The sequence below is a fragment of the Hydra vulgaris genome, chromosome 08 (assembly GCF_038396675.1).
Source record: "Hydra vulgaris chromosome 08, alternate assembly HydraT2T_AEP".
Lineage (NCBI taxonomy): Eukaryota > Metazoa > Cnidaria > Hydrozoa > Anthoathecata > Hydridae > Hydra > Hydra vulgaris.
In genome coordinates, this window is record NC_088927.1 from 25,683,465 (window position 1) to 25,700,236 (window position 16,772).

Here is a 16,772-nt window from a genome sequence, read left to right on the forward strand (position 1 = left end):
TCTCAGCAATTCATATCATAAAAATTAAATAGTATATAAAGAAAATTGAAATATATATATATATATATATATATATATATATATATATATATATATATATATATATATATATATATATATATATATATATATATATATATATATATATATATATATACATATATATATATATATATACATATATAAATATATATATATATATATATATATATATATATATATATATATATATATATATATCAAGGCTATGACATTAATTTTAGGTGGAAGAGTAAAAAAGTAAATAAAAAAAGTAAAAATGTATTACTTTTTTTGTTTGTATTACAATACATTTAAAAAATGAAAAAATTATAACCATCTTCACCCAAATTAAACATAATAAATCTAAACATAAGGAACAAGAGTCAACTAGGATGTGTTATCTGGTATAATAAACTCAAAAAATTTATTTAAGAACAATAAGTTTAAAAAATATCTTTCCGAAATTAACTTTCTTAATACATCAGAGGGTGTTGTATTATAAATACAAGGACAACTATAACTTATAGATGTCATTGTATTTTGCTTAATATGTCCTTTTGCCGCAGTGCCAAATATAATTAATATTCAGATTTTTACAGCACTCTTATACAAAAATAGGCAGGCATTAGTTACCTTAATAATATATATAAATCCACAAACACTTACACACAAATGTACACACATACATATACAGAATCTAACATACAAATGCCCACACAATATATATGTACATATAGATACACATTCACATACAAACATGTGAATATATAGAACAGAAGGATGAGGGGTAGAAGGGAAGATAGCAGCACAGATTTAAAAATAAGGGAAAAGTAAAAGCAATTATAATTTTGGATAACAGACAGTATTAAGGTAACGTTTAAAATAGCAGATGTAATGATGTCCTTGAAGTTTTTGATGCTTTTTAAAAGGTTAAATAATATGACATTAGTAAAAAAGGCGTTTCTAGTATTGTTAAGAACAATAACTTTTAGAGTAAGAGAGTTCCAAGAAAAGATTGATTTGTATTAAGTATATTACATACCATAATAAATATAGTATTTGTATTTACCATTTTAAATAAATATATATTTATAATATATATAGAAAATATTTGATAAACTATAGAGTAATTCTGAATCAAATCTACTTGGCTAAACGAACTATTCTTATAAATTCATATTATTTCTAAAAACTCATTCACACCCAATGAGAACTTAAAAAGTTGAAGATTGTATGAGCAAGGGAAACATGAAGGTGGGAGAGAGTTTCAAAGAGATGAATTTCCATCTTTTCAGATTTCAGACCAAAAATTTTTCATTTTCATTTGGATGTATATTTATTTTATAACTAACAGCCTTATCTAAAATAGATATATAAATGCCGTACATGGCATTCTAAGTATGCTTAAAACTATAAATACGGTTTTTAGGAATAAGAAGAGGTATATTTTTAAGTCCACACCATATTTGTTACATCTTTAATTTAAGGCGCCAATTTTTTAAATTAATAATATTTTTTAAAATAATAAAATTGGCGCGAAAATTATATAAGTAATAATATATCGGGACGATTGGGTAAATATATCGGCATAATAAGTCCACTTAAGGTAGAATTGCGTAATATGAGCACCTAGGTAACATGAGCATACTTAAAGATTTCTTAGATGTAAGCAATCAAGTCAAAGTTGCTTTGTATTTTTTTAATCGACTTTATGTGATGATATAAGGAATCAGTTCAATTAGTGTAAATTTATATGCCGTAATTAGCGGATATCATCTAATTAAAACGCTGTTAAATTTTTTGCGTTATTAAAATAATATCATCACGCGTGAATAATATTATCACGCGAAATTTTGTTGTTAGAATAATGAAATTAATTTTTTCATAAAGAAAAATATGTTAGCTAAAAATCCGTTCCATTTTTGTTTGAAAAACAATGCATAGAAACATTTAGTATGGACTTTATTTAAAGATTTTAAATTATTTATTTAACCATTTTTGTGTCATTTGAGCATGCTCAATTTACCCACTATTTTTCACTGAAATTACCAAGTTTAAAGTCTTAAAATAGCAGTGGCTTTTATTGCTTTTTGAAGAAAAACAAAACAAAGCAAAAAAATTTGATATTTTAACAAACTGAACATTTTTCTATAATTAAAATTCGAAAAATTAGAATATTCTTTTTCAGAGGTGTGAGTTAAATTATATTGAAAAAATAACAAACTAATTTTTTTATTGTGTGCGGAAAACATAGTAGTATTGTTTTAACAAAAAGTGGCTTAAAATTTGTACTTTTAATGATTTTATTTTGTTAATAACGAATCATTATATTCCAAAAAAAAGTTCTCATTGTCAGGTCGGTATTTTTTTACTTAAGTAATGTTTTTTTTATTTTTTGAGCTAATTTAAAGTGCTCATATTACCAAGTGGTCTGTGTAAATAAGCATTTTTGGTACTTTTTTAAAACCTCTATGTTTTTAGGAAAAAATTTTGGGTGCTAAAATCCCTGAAAATTGTTTATTTGCAAAAATTTTAATCCAACGTAATTGCTTTATAATATCTCAATTTTCGCTTAAGGTGCTCATATTACCCTAATCTACCATATTATGCTGATTCGCACTTATTATAGTTTTTGCAACTGCTTTGCACTTATGTCAGTTCGAACTAATTCCAGTTCGCAATTAAGACAGTTTGCGTTCATACCAATGTTTCCAAATTCTTTTGGCGCACTTATGTCAGTTTGCACTTATTCTAGTTTGCACTTATGCCAGTTTTTGCAACGCTTTACACTTATGCCAGTTTGCACTTATAAAACTTGCGCTTATTCAGCCTCCCGCAAATATCAAGCGAACTTAAAAAAGTACATACAATTTATTTATGTCATAAGTTAATTATGGAAAGTTATTATTAACTCGTTTTTTTTTACATGTTTGTGGGAGGGGGGTGGGGGATCGGGAAAGGATTTTTTTCACATATTATAAAGGGTAGTTCTGTCATAGTTAGGGGCAAATATAGTCAACATGCGGGTATACCAGTAGTGTAGAGACGGGCTCCCTGCCGCTTGAGTGCTAATAGGGGCTGTCAAATAATCATTGATTTTTTATTTCTTTTTTTTTGTTAGCAGGAATAGATTAGTGGCCATAATAAAACTTTGTCGCGGAAGGAAGGAGGGAAGGGGGCATAATTTCTAAGCTTTGGGTAAATCATGCATGTGTTAACCTTAACTGAGTCGCTGTTTGTTAGAGCGCACTTTTTCTCAAGTTTTTTTCTTTGTATTTCCCTTTTCAATAAAGTATTTTGTTATGGTAATATAACTCAATATAACATTTTTGGTATACGAAAGAAATCGGCAACTACAACTCTCATTTTTTATTTTAATTTTGATTTATCTTTCGGACTTTACTTTGATTTTACTTTATCTTTCAGCATTTGTGTAGTCCCTATGAACATGCACGTTAAATTTGTTCCCAGGGCAAGGGGGTCGTATAATATTTTGCTTTGCTTTAAAGTTGGGGTTTATAACTTTTTAGAAAGAAAGTTTTTTTGCAAAAAAGCTTTGAAAAGGCATTTTTTTGATTTATTTGTTTTAGTATTAATTTTTTTGTCCGAAGAAAATAAGTTAGTGGCCCTGATTGAAATTTACTGTAGAGGAGCCGGGCATATTTGTAGCTTTGCTGCTGCTTTTTGCTTCTCTTAATCGGAGTGGTTGTTGTTAGGGCCGTCCCGAAGAGGCCTCTCATTTAAGGGGTGGGGTAAATATTTTTTCCAACTGGAGCCACACACACAAAAAAAAGATCCTCTATATTTGACATTTGCCAACTATACTTCAAAACTTGCCAATTGAAATCTTAAATGTACAAATGGGTTAACTCGAATGCATATATAACAACTGGGGGGGGGGGGGGGATACCCCTTCACCCCCCTTTCAAGACGGCCCGGGTCAGCCCTGGTTGTAACAACCACTCTGAGTAAAAGAAGTCAAAATACAACTGAGTAAAAGAAGTCAAAATACAAAACTTAGAATAAAATTACAAAATGCAGTGACATTTCCAAAGCATTAACAATAAACCAGACAGTCTTTAAAAAAAACTTTTAAATAACAGATGTAATTTAGATAATTTTAAAAAATAATATTTAAATAACATCAAGATTAATTAAAAAAAAAAAAAATGAAAGTTAAAAAAGTAAAAGTAATTAACTTAAAAAAAATATATAACTTTTCATAACCTCAACAACCGCTTATTTTGATTTATTTAATAAAGCTAAGTTAGTTTAATGGGGATGGTTCAAAAAAGCACACTTTTAAATTTAACATTATATGGTCGAGAGTGGAGAAAAGTGTCTTTATGTTATTTTATCATACAGATGAAATAACATCAAACTCTTTTTTTTTCAGTAAATTTGTGTTACTTTTTTTACTTCAAATTTTCAAAAATTTAAAGTAAAAAAGTTAACAAAAATGCAAATCACAATATTTAAACAACCAAATTCCAATCATTTCCAAACAAACTAAATTTAAATTCATTAACAAGTCATGCAATAACCTTTAATGTCATCTAATGTCATGCAATAATCTCTTTATGTAATATAATATCATGCAATAATCTCCTAGTGTTCAAAAACTATGACCATATATATTTTGAGAAACCTCGCCAATTAATTAGGGGGTTTAAAATACCAACTTTAATAAAGTTATAAGTTTACCCTGGATCCCGCGCGGGATTGGTAGATTTCTTTTGCACATTATGAAAGGCAAAATGACAATTGTATTTTTCTTTCGATTATTTCAGAAAAAATATACTCAACTTATTAAATTGATAAGATGAGGTAAATAAAGCCAAAAAACACAATTCATTAGTAAATCAATATAATAAACAAAAAGATAAGCCAAAATACGTAGAACATCTTTTAGCTTTACGTAGAAAGTCTTTTAGCTTTATTTATTTTTTAAAATATCAAATATGAGAAAATCATTGTAAGAAATGCACTCTTAAGAAACAGAATCTACAGCTTCTTTTTCTTCGAGTTCATTTTCTTCGTCTTCATTTGTTTCAATTGTATAAACTCTAATCAATATTTTTTTTATGTCTTGACGCTTAACGGTTCTTTTTGCCATTGAAAAAGTATTTTAATTTTTTTTGATTTCTTGTTCATATTTTTTAGGATTTTGTAAGTAAACTAGTAGTCCATTTAAATTCGCGGCTAAATCTATGTTCAAAATTGATTATTGCTTTTGTAATTTTATCTAACATAAATTGAAAAGTTGTTTCCGCGGTGACAAGGTTTGATTTTCTCTTGCATAATAGTTCGAGACCAAGTTTTAGTGGTGCCAGGCAAATAATTAAGTCATTGACTTGGTACCATTCTTCTTGGGTAAAACGAATTTCTGAACCAACATCAATTAAGACTTTTTCATTACACACTTTTTGTCTATGAAGTCTTTCTAACATATCTAACATACTGTTCCACCTAGTTATACAATCAAGAATCAACGTAAGCTTTTTCCCGTGTTCTTATAGGATATACTTCTGTATTTTTCATGAGATCTTTGTAATTGCTAAACAATTCAGTATATGGTCGGTCCAAAATTACTGTCAAACCATATTCTTTATTTATAACCTCATCATCATCAGTGTTACTACATTCATCTTTTTCTTCACAACTTTTATATGTAGTAAACGATTCTTCGACTTACCTGTTGTTCTTCTTGTATAAGATATCAATAACTGCAAGTTGCATTCCATGAGCATAACATAGTTGTTGATAGCAAGACATTATTTTACCGACTTTCACCATCACACTTGCTCCATTAGTGGTCATGGCGATAATGTCTTTTTGGAGGTCAATATCGAAGATATTTTGCCTTTCTGGAATTAACTTGGCGCAATATTCTGCATTACACAATCCATGGATTCGAATCAATCCAAGATTAAAATGTTTTGCCTCCATATGTACATTTAGGTTTAAGTATCTCTGACTATTTTGTGATGTCCATTCGTCAAACATTATTGAAAACTTTTGATTTTGCTTTTTTAGTGATATGAATTTTTGCATTATATCGGCTGTTACAGAATCTGAGAATTTAACTACCATCGATCTTATAGTATAAGGTGAAGTAGGGAGCCAAAAATCACTCTTTGAAGATATTTTTTTTTTTATTACAAAAAGACATTCTTTAATGCAGTGGTTAATTTTTGATTTTTTTAATTTTTAATTTTTCTAAATTTGCCGTTACAAAATATTACTTTTCTTTTGTAAAATATATGAACGGCCGGGGCAAGAAGAAGACAAAAATAGTCTTATTTCCCAGCCCCTAAATATCCATACATAATAAAGTCATTAAAAACTTGTCATTAAAAATTGATGATCATTTCTAAAGTTTGAATTTAATAAGTTTATTTTACTTGACAATATTTGCATTTTGCATTTTTTGGGAATATATCTAAAAAATTAATATATATGTAGCTGAAATACCAAATTCTCATGTTTTAGTATGTTATTTTAGAAAAAGATGATTCCTTTTTTAAAATAACATACTGAAACAGAAGAAATATTGCATAAATAACAGAAGTTTTGAATAATTTTATTTTTTAACATATAATTAAAATAGTTAAAAAAAATGTTATCCATGAAAATATAAATAAAAAATTAAGATTTAACTTTAAATTGATTTAAATACAAGTATTGCGTTGTACTATACCACATTAAAAGCAATGTAAAAAGGTTTTATAATTCGAAAATGCAGCGATTCCTTTTATCACCAAACCAATTAGAATTATTTAATCAACAGCTTCTTTAACTTTAACTTTAATGGGAGAGTGGGAAAAAGTGGGACGCGGGAGAAGTGGGACAGCCTAAAATTTCTAATTAGAAGTGGTGCCTAAATACTGTTATTTAATGTAAAAAATTAAACTTCTTCCCCTTTATTTAGCAGAAATTGCTTTCTTTCCCTGCGTGCGCTAGAAGCCCTAATTTTGAAATTTACCTTAAAAAAGCGTTTACATTTTGGTGAAGTGGGACAGAAAAAAGAAATATTTATGCCCCGCTTCTTCCCGTCAACATTTGATTATTTCGATTGGTGAAAGCTCTTAAACATTTTTATGTCAATTAGGTGATTATATGATTTTATCAGTTTCTATTTAATGATTTGTGTTAAAATGTTGTTTTGAATTTATTTGTCCCACTTCTACTCTCACTTGTCCCACTTTACCCTAATGAACAGTTATTAGAAACACTTGAAATTTGGCCAAAATATAGTTTTTTGAGTGACGAAATTCAAACAATGTTATTAGCTAACTATTTTCTTCAGTTTCTTATATTTCTAACGGTATAAAAACAATTTGTTTTTTGTATAGCATTTCTCATTTTGATCTCAAATATGTAACTCTTTTTTTACCATCAGGTCAAGTTGTAAAGATATTTAGGTTCAAATCTTAAGTATTTAGGGTAAAGTCCCTAATATTGTCGAAAAAAAAGTTATTCAAAAGTATGTCAACCTGGGTCTCAAAAGAAGCGTATTTTCATAGAGATTTTAGAAAACATAAATATTTTTCCTTAAAATTTATTGACAAAAAAATTATGTGAAAAAATGCTAAAGACTCTTAAAAAAAAGTCAACAGAATGTTATTCACCAAAAATACACAAAGTACTTATTTTTATTACAAATGAATAACATTTTTAAAATCTCTATGAAAATACGCTTCTTTTGAGACCCAGGTTGACATACTTTTGAATAACTTTTTTTTCGACAATATTAGGGACTTTACCCTAAATACTTAAGATTTGAACCTAAATATCTTTACAACTTGACCTGATGGTAAAAAAAGAGTTGCATATTTGAAATCAAAATGAGAAATGCTATACAAAAAACAAATTGTTTGCTCGGCAACAAAAAAAAAATTTTTTTTTGTTGACCTGTGTAATAGATAAATTTATCTTAATTTATAAAAAATGTAAATATGTATTAATACATCATATAAAAAATGTATTTAAAAAATGCAATTTTTTGAGTTTAAACTGATTTTTATAGTGCTTGGACTTTTTACCTTAGACTTCCTTCGCAAAGCCAATTCTTTTTTTAAAGAGAGTTTGTATCATTCTGTTAAAAACGAAAAAAAGTTAGCTGCCCCAACTTGCCCCATTTTCAAATAACGTGGTTTTAAAAAGATGATTTTATAAAAAAATTAACTATGTAAAAGCTTATACGACATTTTGTTGTTTAAATTTCGCTACTCAAAAAACTATATTTTGGCCAAATTTCAAGTGTTTCTTAATCGATGTGCAATGGCACGGTTTCTCTAAAAGCAAAAATTTATATACTTAGTTATAATTGGCTGGAAACCTAAGGGGATTTGAAAAAACTTGTTTGGTTCAGTTTATACATCAAATAAAAAAGGTATAGCAATTACCCTAAAAAAAATTTACGTGTCCTACTTCTCCCCACTCTCCCCTATTGTTAATAGTTGCGTACAAATGAGGTCTTTTAATGTGTTGTTAAAAACCATATTAAACTCATTTAAGACTTTATGGTAACCAATAATATAATGATGTCTATTTGCGTAATTTCAAAGATGTAATAATAATATAATTAAGAAAAACCAATGATTATGGTTAATAAATATACTTTTGGTAAATAAAACATACTTAAGTGCCAAACTTAACTATTCTTTTCATATCACATTAGAATGTTTAAGAAAATGTTGAAACAACCACCTTATTCGGTTCGGTGTAAACTTTATATGATCATAACCTTTGAATTTTGAATTTTAGTGTAAGAAAAATAAGAGTTACCAATTTGTTGCCTTCACATTTGGGATAGAGATAGTAAATGTTTTAGGGTATGTTTGTATCCAGGCTCTAATCACCATAATTTTTATTTCTTTATCTACTTATACTTCGTTTCTACGCTACAATTTGTGTTATATGTATATTCCATAGTGGCGTAGCAAAGTATATTTTGTCATTAGTTATCCATGGCCAAGGTGCCCAACTTCTGTTTCTCTGGTACAATAACTTTTTTATAAAAAAACAAAAGAACTCTTTAAATAGCTAGGCCACTGATATTACACGCAGATAAAGATATTTATGTAAAAAATTCTAAATTTTTCATACCCATATAAAGTACCGTAGTTGTTTAAACCAAGACTTTTAGAGTCAAAGGATATTCTTTAGCTGGTGGGCTTTTTTCGTAATAAAGTGGCAGAAAATCTTTACAAAAATAAAGTGTCCTTTCAAAAAGTTCGCGGCTCCTTAACTTTCAGGTCATGGTGTTATAGCCCCCATAATTCAAAACAGATTTAAATTTTCTCTCCTTAGTTTTTAAATAATAAATACATATACGCAAAAAACTTGAAAAAAAGAACCAACAATTATGCCAATTACTTTTCTTTCAAATAAACTACCCTTTCTGAGTCTCCCATTGGTATATGCGCCTTCTGCTAACTGTCTCATTTCAGTTTTGTCTAAACTTCAGACCTTTCGAATGGTTGGCCAGAGAGCGAACATTTTTGAGACGGTTTGATTCAGAGACTGGTTATTTTAGCTAAAACTATCATGGACATTAACTAGAGAGTGTTTTATTCATGGGCGGAAACCTATTATTGATATTTTAAAACTTCACTGGGAAGAAATACCTAAAACAGCGAAAATCAAATGTTGCGGCAAACTAAATGTTAGTGCCTTAAAGTTTTACTTTTTTGCATTACTTTTGTACAAGATCCTGTCAAAATTATAAAATACAAGTAAATTTATTTACTTATATTATATAAATTACTTTTAATTTACTTTACAAATTATATAAAATGTAAGCTTAGGTAATTTAAATTTTATTTTATGTAATTTATTTTTAATAAAGATTTGTTCTTACTTATAAAATAAAAAATTCCTACTTAAATAATACTATTTTATTTGTAAATTTAGTTTACATTTGGTAACATATTACTTTAATGTAATTTACTTTCATGTGCAAGTTACTTTATAATATAATTTTTTTTTAATAGTTACTTTTATAGGTAAATGTAAATAACAGTTTGAGTAAATTAACTTTCAAATGTAAAAGTAAACAGCTTTTTAATGAGACTTACTCAATGCAACTAAGGCATGGTACAGGTTTTTCCGAACAAAAATATAACTTTTTTCAATTACATTATGTGTAAGTTTTTTCATCAAAAATGACATATTTGGTATGTATAGAAAGATTATTTTAACCAATATTATAATCTGGTAAAAGTTATGCGACTATATTAAATCGTCAAGCGTAGTTTTATTTAGAAAAGATGTAGTTTTCAGGATAAAGTACCTTGGGGCTTGGCTATAGATAAGTTTATGGATTTGATTTTTTCATAAAAGCACGTATTAGTGTTTGTTTTCAATGATTGTAACTTGACATTTATAGTCAGACATTATTTGGGAAAATTATCCATAAAAAAACATTTTTTTTATGAAAATTGAAATAATTATTTTTAATACCACTCTTAAACGAGTATGTTTAACAATAATGCCACGTTAGATTCAGATAAACTATAGTAATGTTGATTTTTCTACAAAAGTCGTTTTTGCATAAATAATCAAATCTTTTAGCCCCATTCAATAAACAACTTTCGGTATTTAGTATCATTTTTTGAAATACTCGGGACTCATTTGGCCATCTTGAAAAATACTTTATTCCATTCGGAATGCGTAAACAATTAAAAAACAGAGGCGGTTAACTCTATAAACAAATTACTTTCATTTTCAAACTCGTTTCGTTTTTATATCAGTTTTTAATTTAATTGAGATTGGGTTTCTTTTATTTTTATAACAATAATTTAAAAATAACATAAGTTACTTTTAACTTATTGTTATAAAAACAATTATATCTTTGAACATTAAGTCGATACAAATAGCTATTATAGCTTCAGTAATCTATAATATAATTGCTACAGAAACGTTTAACGTTAACGTCGTTTTGTTAGTTTCGTTTTTTCGTTAGTTTCGTTAGTTTTTTCGTTAGTTTCGTTAGTTTCGTTTAGTTAGTAGGCTTTTTTTTTTTTTTTAACCGTTTTATTTTCATTATTTTATTTTTTAGAAGTTATTTTTTAAAATTTTGTGCCAACAGAACTAATGAAACTATTTATTAGTTTAGAAATATTACATAAAGAATCTTATTAAGATAAATAATCATGGTTAAGATCATATTATAATTAAAGTAAGTATAGAGAATAGTTATATTACATTTTTATTAGATATAAAGTAGTATGGATCACTCCTATTAATTTTTAAAATCGTTCAAATTTTTTTGTTTTAGTTTTTCTTTTAGCTTTATTTTTTTTTTAGCAGATTTATTTTTATTATTTTATTTTTATTATTTTATTTTTTAGAAGGAAAATATGAGGCCTAATTATTTTTTATGCAACAAAAAAGTTATACTAATGCTATTTCCATAAAACTGGTTATTACTACTTTGAAATTTCTGTGATGCTATTAACTATTTTTGTTCTTTTTTAGAAAATTTAGAAAAATTAATTAAAATTTTGTGCCAACACTGACATGGCATATCACATGTTATTGTATGTAAAAGTTAAACTTTGTTATGAGGATTACAGTTCTTATGAAAAAAAAAATGAAGGTAAAGAGTATTGTTTGTATATATATATATATATATATATATATATATATATATATATATATATATATATATATATATATATATATATATATATATATATATATATATATATATATATATATATATATATATATATATATATATATATATATATATATATATATATATACATATATATATATATATTTTGTTTACTTTGAATCTTTTTAAATTTTCTTGCATCATTTTTAAAATTTTTGTTTGCACATGTTTATTGTTTTTTTTATTGTTTGTGTATGTGTTAATGTGTGTTATATAATTGTTTTATAAATGTATTTAAATATGTATATAAGGTATATATTTAACCTTATATACATATTTAAACACATTTATTGTGTTTATAGTTGGTACATATGTTTATATTATGTTGTTTCCATGTTTTCAAAGTGCTGTGACTTGGTAAACGTGTAGAGCAAGATTTTTTAACCTTGCCAGCCAAGTAATGTACTTATAGGAGAGGATTACACGACAGTGTTTATAGTCAAACTGCTACTGCTTTAAGTCTAGGTGTTTTTGAGCCTTTATTATTAATTATTCTAAAAATACATAATAATGTATTTTAATAACATTTTGCGTAATGTTGTTACTTATGTTCTGTTATATATGAATGTTATGTTACTTAAGTTATGTTATATGTATATTATATTAACTTATGGTGTGTGCTATTGTTGTGTGTTGTTGCTGTGATGTTTTTTTGTTATCTTTTGAGTTGATAGACATTTAGCTTACCTTCTCGCTGGTGTCTATTGTTAAAAATGATAAATAGGTAATTTTGTTATTAAAAATCACTGTTTTTATTCATTCACTAAAAGCTAATACAAATTATTTTGCCATGTATACCATTTGTTTTATCTAAATTAGATTTTTTGTCTTTAGCGCTGTTTACTACATGATTTTACTATAAATATTTTGGAATCATGATGTTCCAGCATAAATTATTTTGTAAAAGCTAACATGAAATAATAATATTTTACAACTACTACTCTGGTTAATCAAAACAGTTTTTCTCAATAAGGTACATCGATTTCAATTTTTGTATGTAATGTTTTTCTTATTTATTTACTTATTCATTACATTTTTTATTTTAGATTTATCAGATGATGTATTTATGTGGTATAGAAAAACAAAATAAATAACGAAATATTGTAAAGTTTTAAATAACGAAATATTGTGAATTTTTTAAAAAACGTTACTTATAATTTTTTTGAAGAAATAATATTTAAGTTTGCAAAAAAGGGTTTACAACATTTTTTTAAAATTTTTTCTGTTAGCAGTATGTTTATTATTATAATTACACGTTTTTAATAATTTTTTTATTATTATTTGCTAAGTTAATTTTTTTCAAACATCTCCAAGCTGATATATATATATATTTTTTTTTAAAGTCATAAGATTATTGTATAATTTATTTTAAATGACTGTTTTGTTATATATAAAAATTATTAGTGTGCGCTATTTAGAGTAGAAAAAAAATTATATAGGAAAGATCACAATCTTCAGGATTCGTTTAAGATTTTTTGTTACTACTTTCAATTAAAATGTTTAAATGGATGATATTAGGAAGTTTAAATGGATGATATTAGGCTAGAAGCAGATATTAGTTTAGAAAATGGAAATGTTAATAGGCAAGTTAATCGTTGCAGAAATGAAAGAGATAGGCTTAGGCAAGATGAAATTAATAATCAACAAAATGCTCGAAATGCTGCTCCACAAGCAGCAAATTATTCGAACCCAAATGAGGAGAGCTTGGTTAGGCGAGTTAAAAATAATCATCCCAGAAATGAAAGATATAGACTTATGCGATATGAAATTAATAATTGACAAAATGCTAGATATGCTGCTTGGCAAGCAGCAAATAATTCAAACCCAAATGAGGAGAGGTTGGTTAGCAAATCATGTTACATTATCTCAGTATTACAATTATAAACTTTCAGTTAGACAATTTTTTTCACTCTTTTATGGCAAAAAACTGTTTCAGCAATATGCTGTTGATGCGTATGTTAAAATTGAAGGCCAGCGCCTTGCTTTCATCAGAAATAACCAAAACAAATTGAGAAGCGAGCAGTATGATGCCTTACACAAACATGTAAACAACATTGGAAATGATCATAATGATAGACCAAGGTGTGTTGTAGTTTTGCCATCAACTTATGTAGAAAGTCCTAGAGCTTTAAAAGGAAACTTTGAACTATGGCTATAATTAAAAAGTATGGTAAACCAGATCTTTTTATTACTTTCACTTGTAACCCAAAATGGCGCGAGATAACTGAAAATTTATATCTAGGTCAGACAGCAAATGATAGACCTGACTTGGTTACTCAAGTATTTAAACTCAAATTAAATAACCTTCTCAATAACATTTTTAGGCATGGTGTAGGGAAAGTTGTAACACATGTCCAGGTTATTAAACTTCAAAAGCCTGGTTCGCCACATGATCATACTTTACTTGGCAAATGATGATAAACTTGAAACAGCACAAGATATCAATAATTTAATATCTACAGAAATTCTAGATCCGATTGTCAATCATGATCTTTATAATGTTGTTAAAACTTGCATGATTCACAGTCTATGTGGCATACTTAATCCAAATTCTCCCTGCGTGAAAGGTGGGGTGTGCAGCAAAAACTATCCTAAAGAATTTAATGCTAACATAGTTGCCGTTCATAATGGTTATCCACACTATAGACTTCGTGATAATGATTTGGTTATCAATATTAAAGGTAACGATGTAAATAACCACTAAGTAGTACCTTATGACCCATGTTTATCTAAGAAATATCAAGCTCACACTAATGTTAAAGCTTGCATGTCTGTTAAGGCTGTTAAATATTTGTATAAATACATATATAAGGGTCACGACTGTGCCAATATTTTAATAAATAAACAAATTAATCATGATGAAGTAAACACTGTTGGAACAAAAACTAAGTATAAATTATATGATTAGTATAGTTATATAAATGAAGCATTTCTATCTGTACCTCAGCAGTCAAAGGTCGGTTGCCACATTTTAGAAATTGTTAAGGAGAGAGGAAATAGTAAAATAATTAGTCTTTATTGGTTTATTCTTGATGGTTAAACTTATGTAATATTTTTTGTTTTTTATTTAATTTGTCTTAAGGCACATGAAATATAATTTTGAGAAAAAAAAAATAAATAAATAAAAAAAGTAAAAAGTTGTTTCTGGACAACAGACGTTTTACCTTTGAACACTGTAGGACACCAGACCTTTTATATTGACCTAAATTTGTTTTATATTGTCATAGAATAACAGTCTTATTTTCAGTGTAGATACTGAAAAAACTAAAAAGGTCTCAAATGTAACTCGTTTTCACAAAAAACTGGACAACCGACCTTTGTCTTCTGAGGTTAAGATATTAAGATTTAAAGTTTATTTTAGTTTATATTTTTGGTTTAGTTTATTGTTATTTTTAGTTAGTTTTAGCTTCAGTTATCTTTTTTCTTACTTAGACAACTTTATGGAGGAAATGAGGGAATAGGTAAAAAAAATTATAATTATATATTTATATGTAAATATTATTTTATCGATTATTCTGAGGTATATTTTTTTGTCTTTAGTGTCTGGTAGAAGCATAACTGATAGGACTGTTTTATATTTTATATCTTTTGTATGGAGAAATATGTGAAAGAATTATTTAATAAATATGACATTTTTTACCTGTTCGTGTTTTACTCATATTTTTATATATTTTTCACATATTTAACCCTTTTTAAAATGCACTTTTTTTTTAAAATATTTTTTAGCATCGTCTTCTGTTACCGGTGAAAATGGTGAGGTTATGCTTTATATTTTATTAAATTTGCAAATATTTATAATTTTTAATAATTATGAGATTTTTTAACTGGTCTCGTTATACTCATATTTTTATTAAAAAAAATTTTTTATATGTTTAACCCTATTTAATTTACTACTTTTTTAAAAATATCTTTAGCATCGCCTTTTGTTACCTGTAAAAATGGTGAAGTTATGCTTTATATTTTGATTAAATAAAATTTCAAATATTTATAATTTTTATTACATTCTTCTATTTGTAATTTTAGAGTCGTTAACATTTGAGAGCTTTTGTAATTTTAGATTCGTTAACATTTCAGAAATTATCGCTCCCAGCACCCAGGGCCTCTCTCGGAGAGGTCCTTCAAAAAGTGGTATAGTAATGGCGGTATGGATGAGCCCTCCTTCAAAAGGAGGCTTATCCATACTGACGTGTTGGAAGACACTGAAGAAAAAATAACAACCAAAAGCTTCTAAATGTCTTCTATCAGTGAAGATGTTTTAACTTTTTTGTTGCCGTTTTTTCTTCGGTGATTTAAATTTTTTTTAATTTTTTAATTTTTTTTTTTAATAATATATTGTGTTGTATATTTGATTTGGTTTTACTTAAGACACTTAAGTAAAATCAAATTAACTAAAGAACAAAAGTAAGTATAAATTTTACTGTTTATAATAACAATTAATAAGTCTTAAATTTAAATGATTTTAATCTTTTTTTAAAATTCAAACATATAATTATGTCCTTTTTTAGTTGCATTTGTCATCACTTGATGAGCTTGCTTACTGTTGAAACATGGTTTTAATTTAGTAAGTTTATGATGTAAAGTTTACTCTATTAATCATTAGTCAACAGTTAAGGAGTAGCTGGTATTTTACATAATAAAACCAGTTTTTATTTGTGTTATAGCTATTTTGTGCTACGATGTTGTTTCTGTCGTTAACAGTAACAGTAACTTTTCTTAAGCTCATAAATATTTATTGCGTGTCTTTTTTACTTTTTTTAACATGCTGCCTTAGAAACACTGTTTTAGGTATTGGCAGGCTTTTCTTGATTTTCCTCTTCTGGTACCTGCTGCGTTGTGACAGATTTGACTGATGTTAAGTTCTTTTTTGTCTTTATGTCGTTAACTATAAGCAATGACATTGCTGATTAGGAGCAATAATATAATTTAAAATATTATTTATTGATAAATTTGTTCTTAATTATATTTTTTAAGATGAAATATTAAGTCATGGTTATTAATCATTTAATTACTAATAACCCGTTTTACGGGTTGCTTTCTGCTTGTGTATAATAAATACTTTTTGTTG

At 26.7% G+C, this 16,772-nt stretch overlaps 1 protein-coding gene across 2 annotated transcripts in view; it reads right to left on the bottom strand.

The window, feature by feature from the left end:
- The window catches only part of LOC100201795 (kinesin-like protein KIF19), a 47,583-nt gene that overhangs the window by 21,304 nt on the left and 9,507 nt on the right, over window positions 1-16,772 (bottom strand). The window lies entirely within an intron of this gene.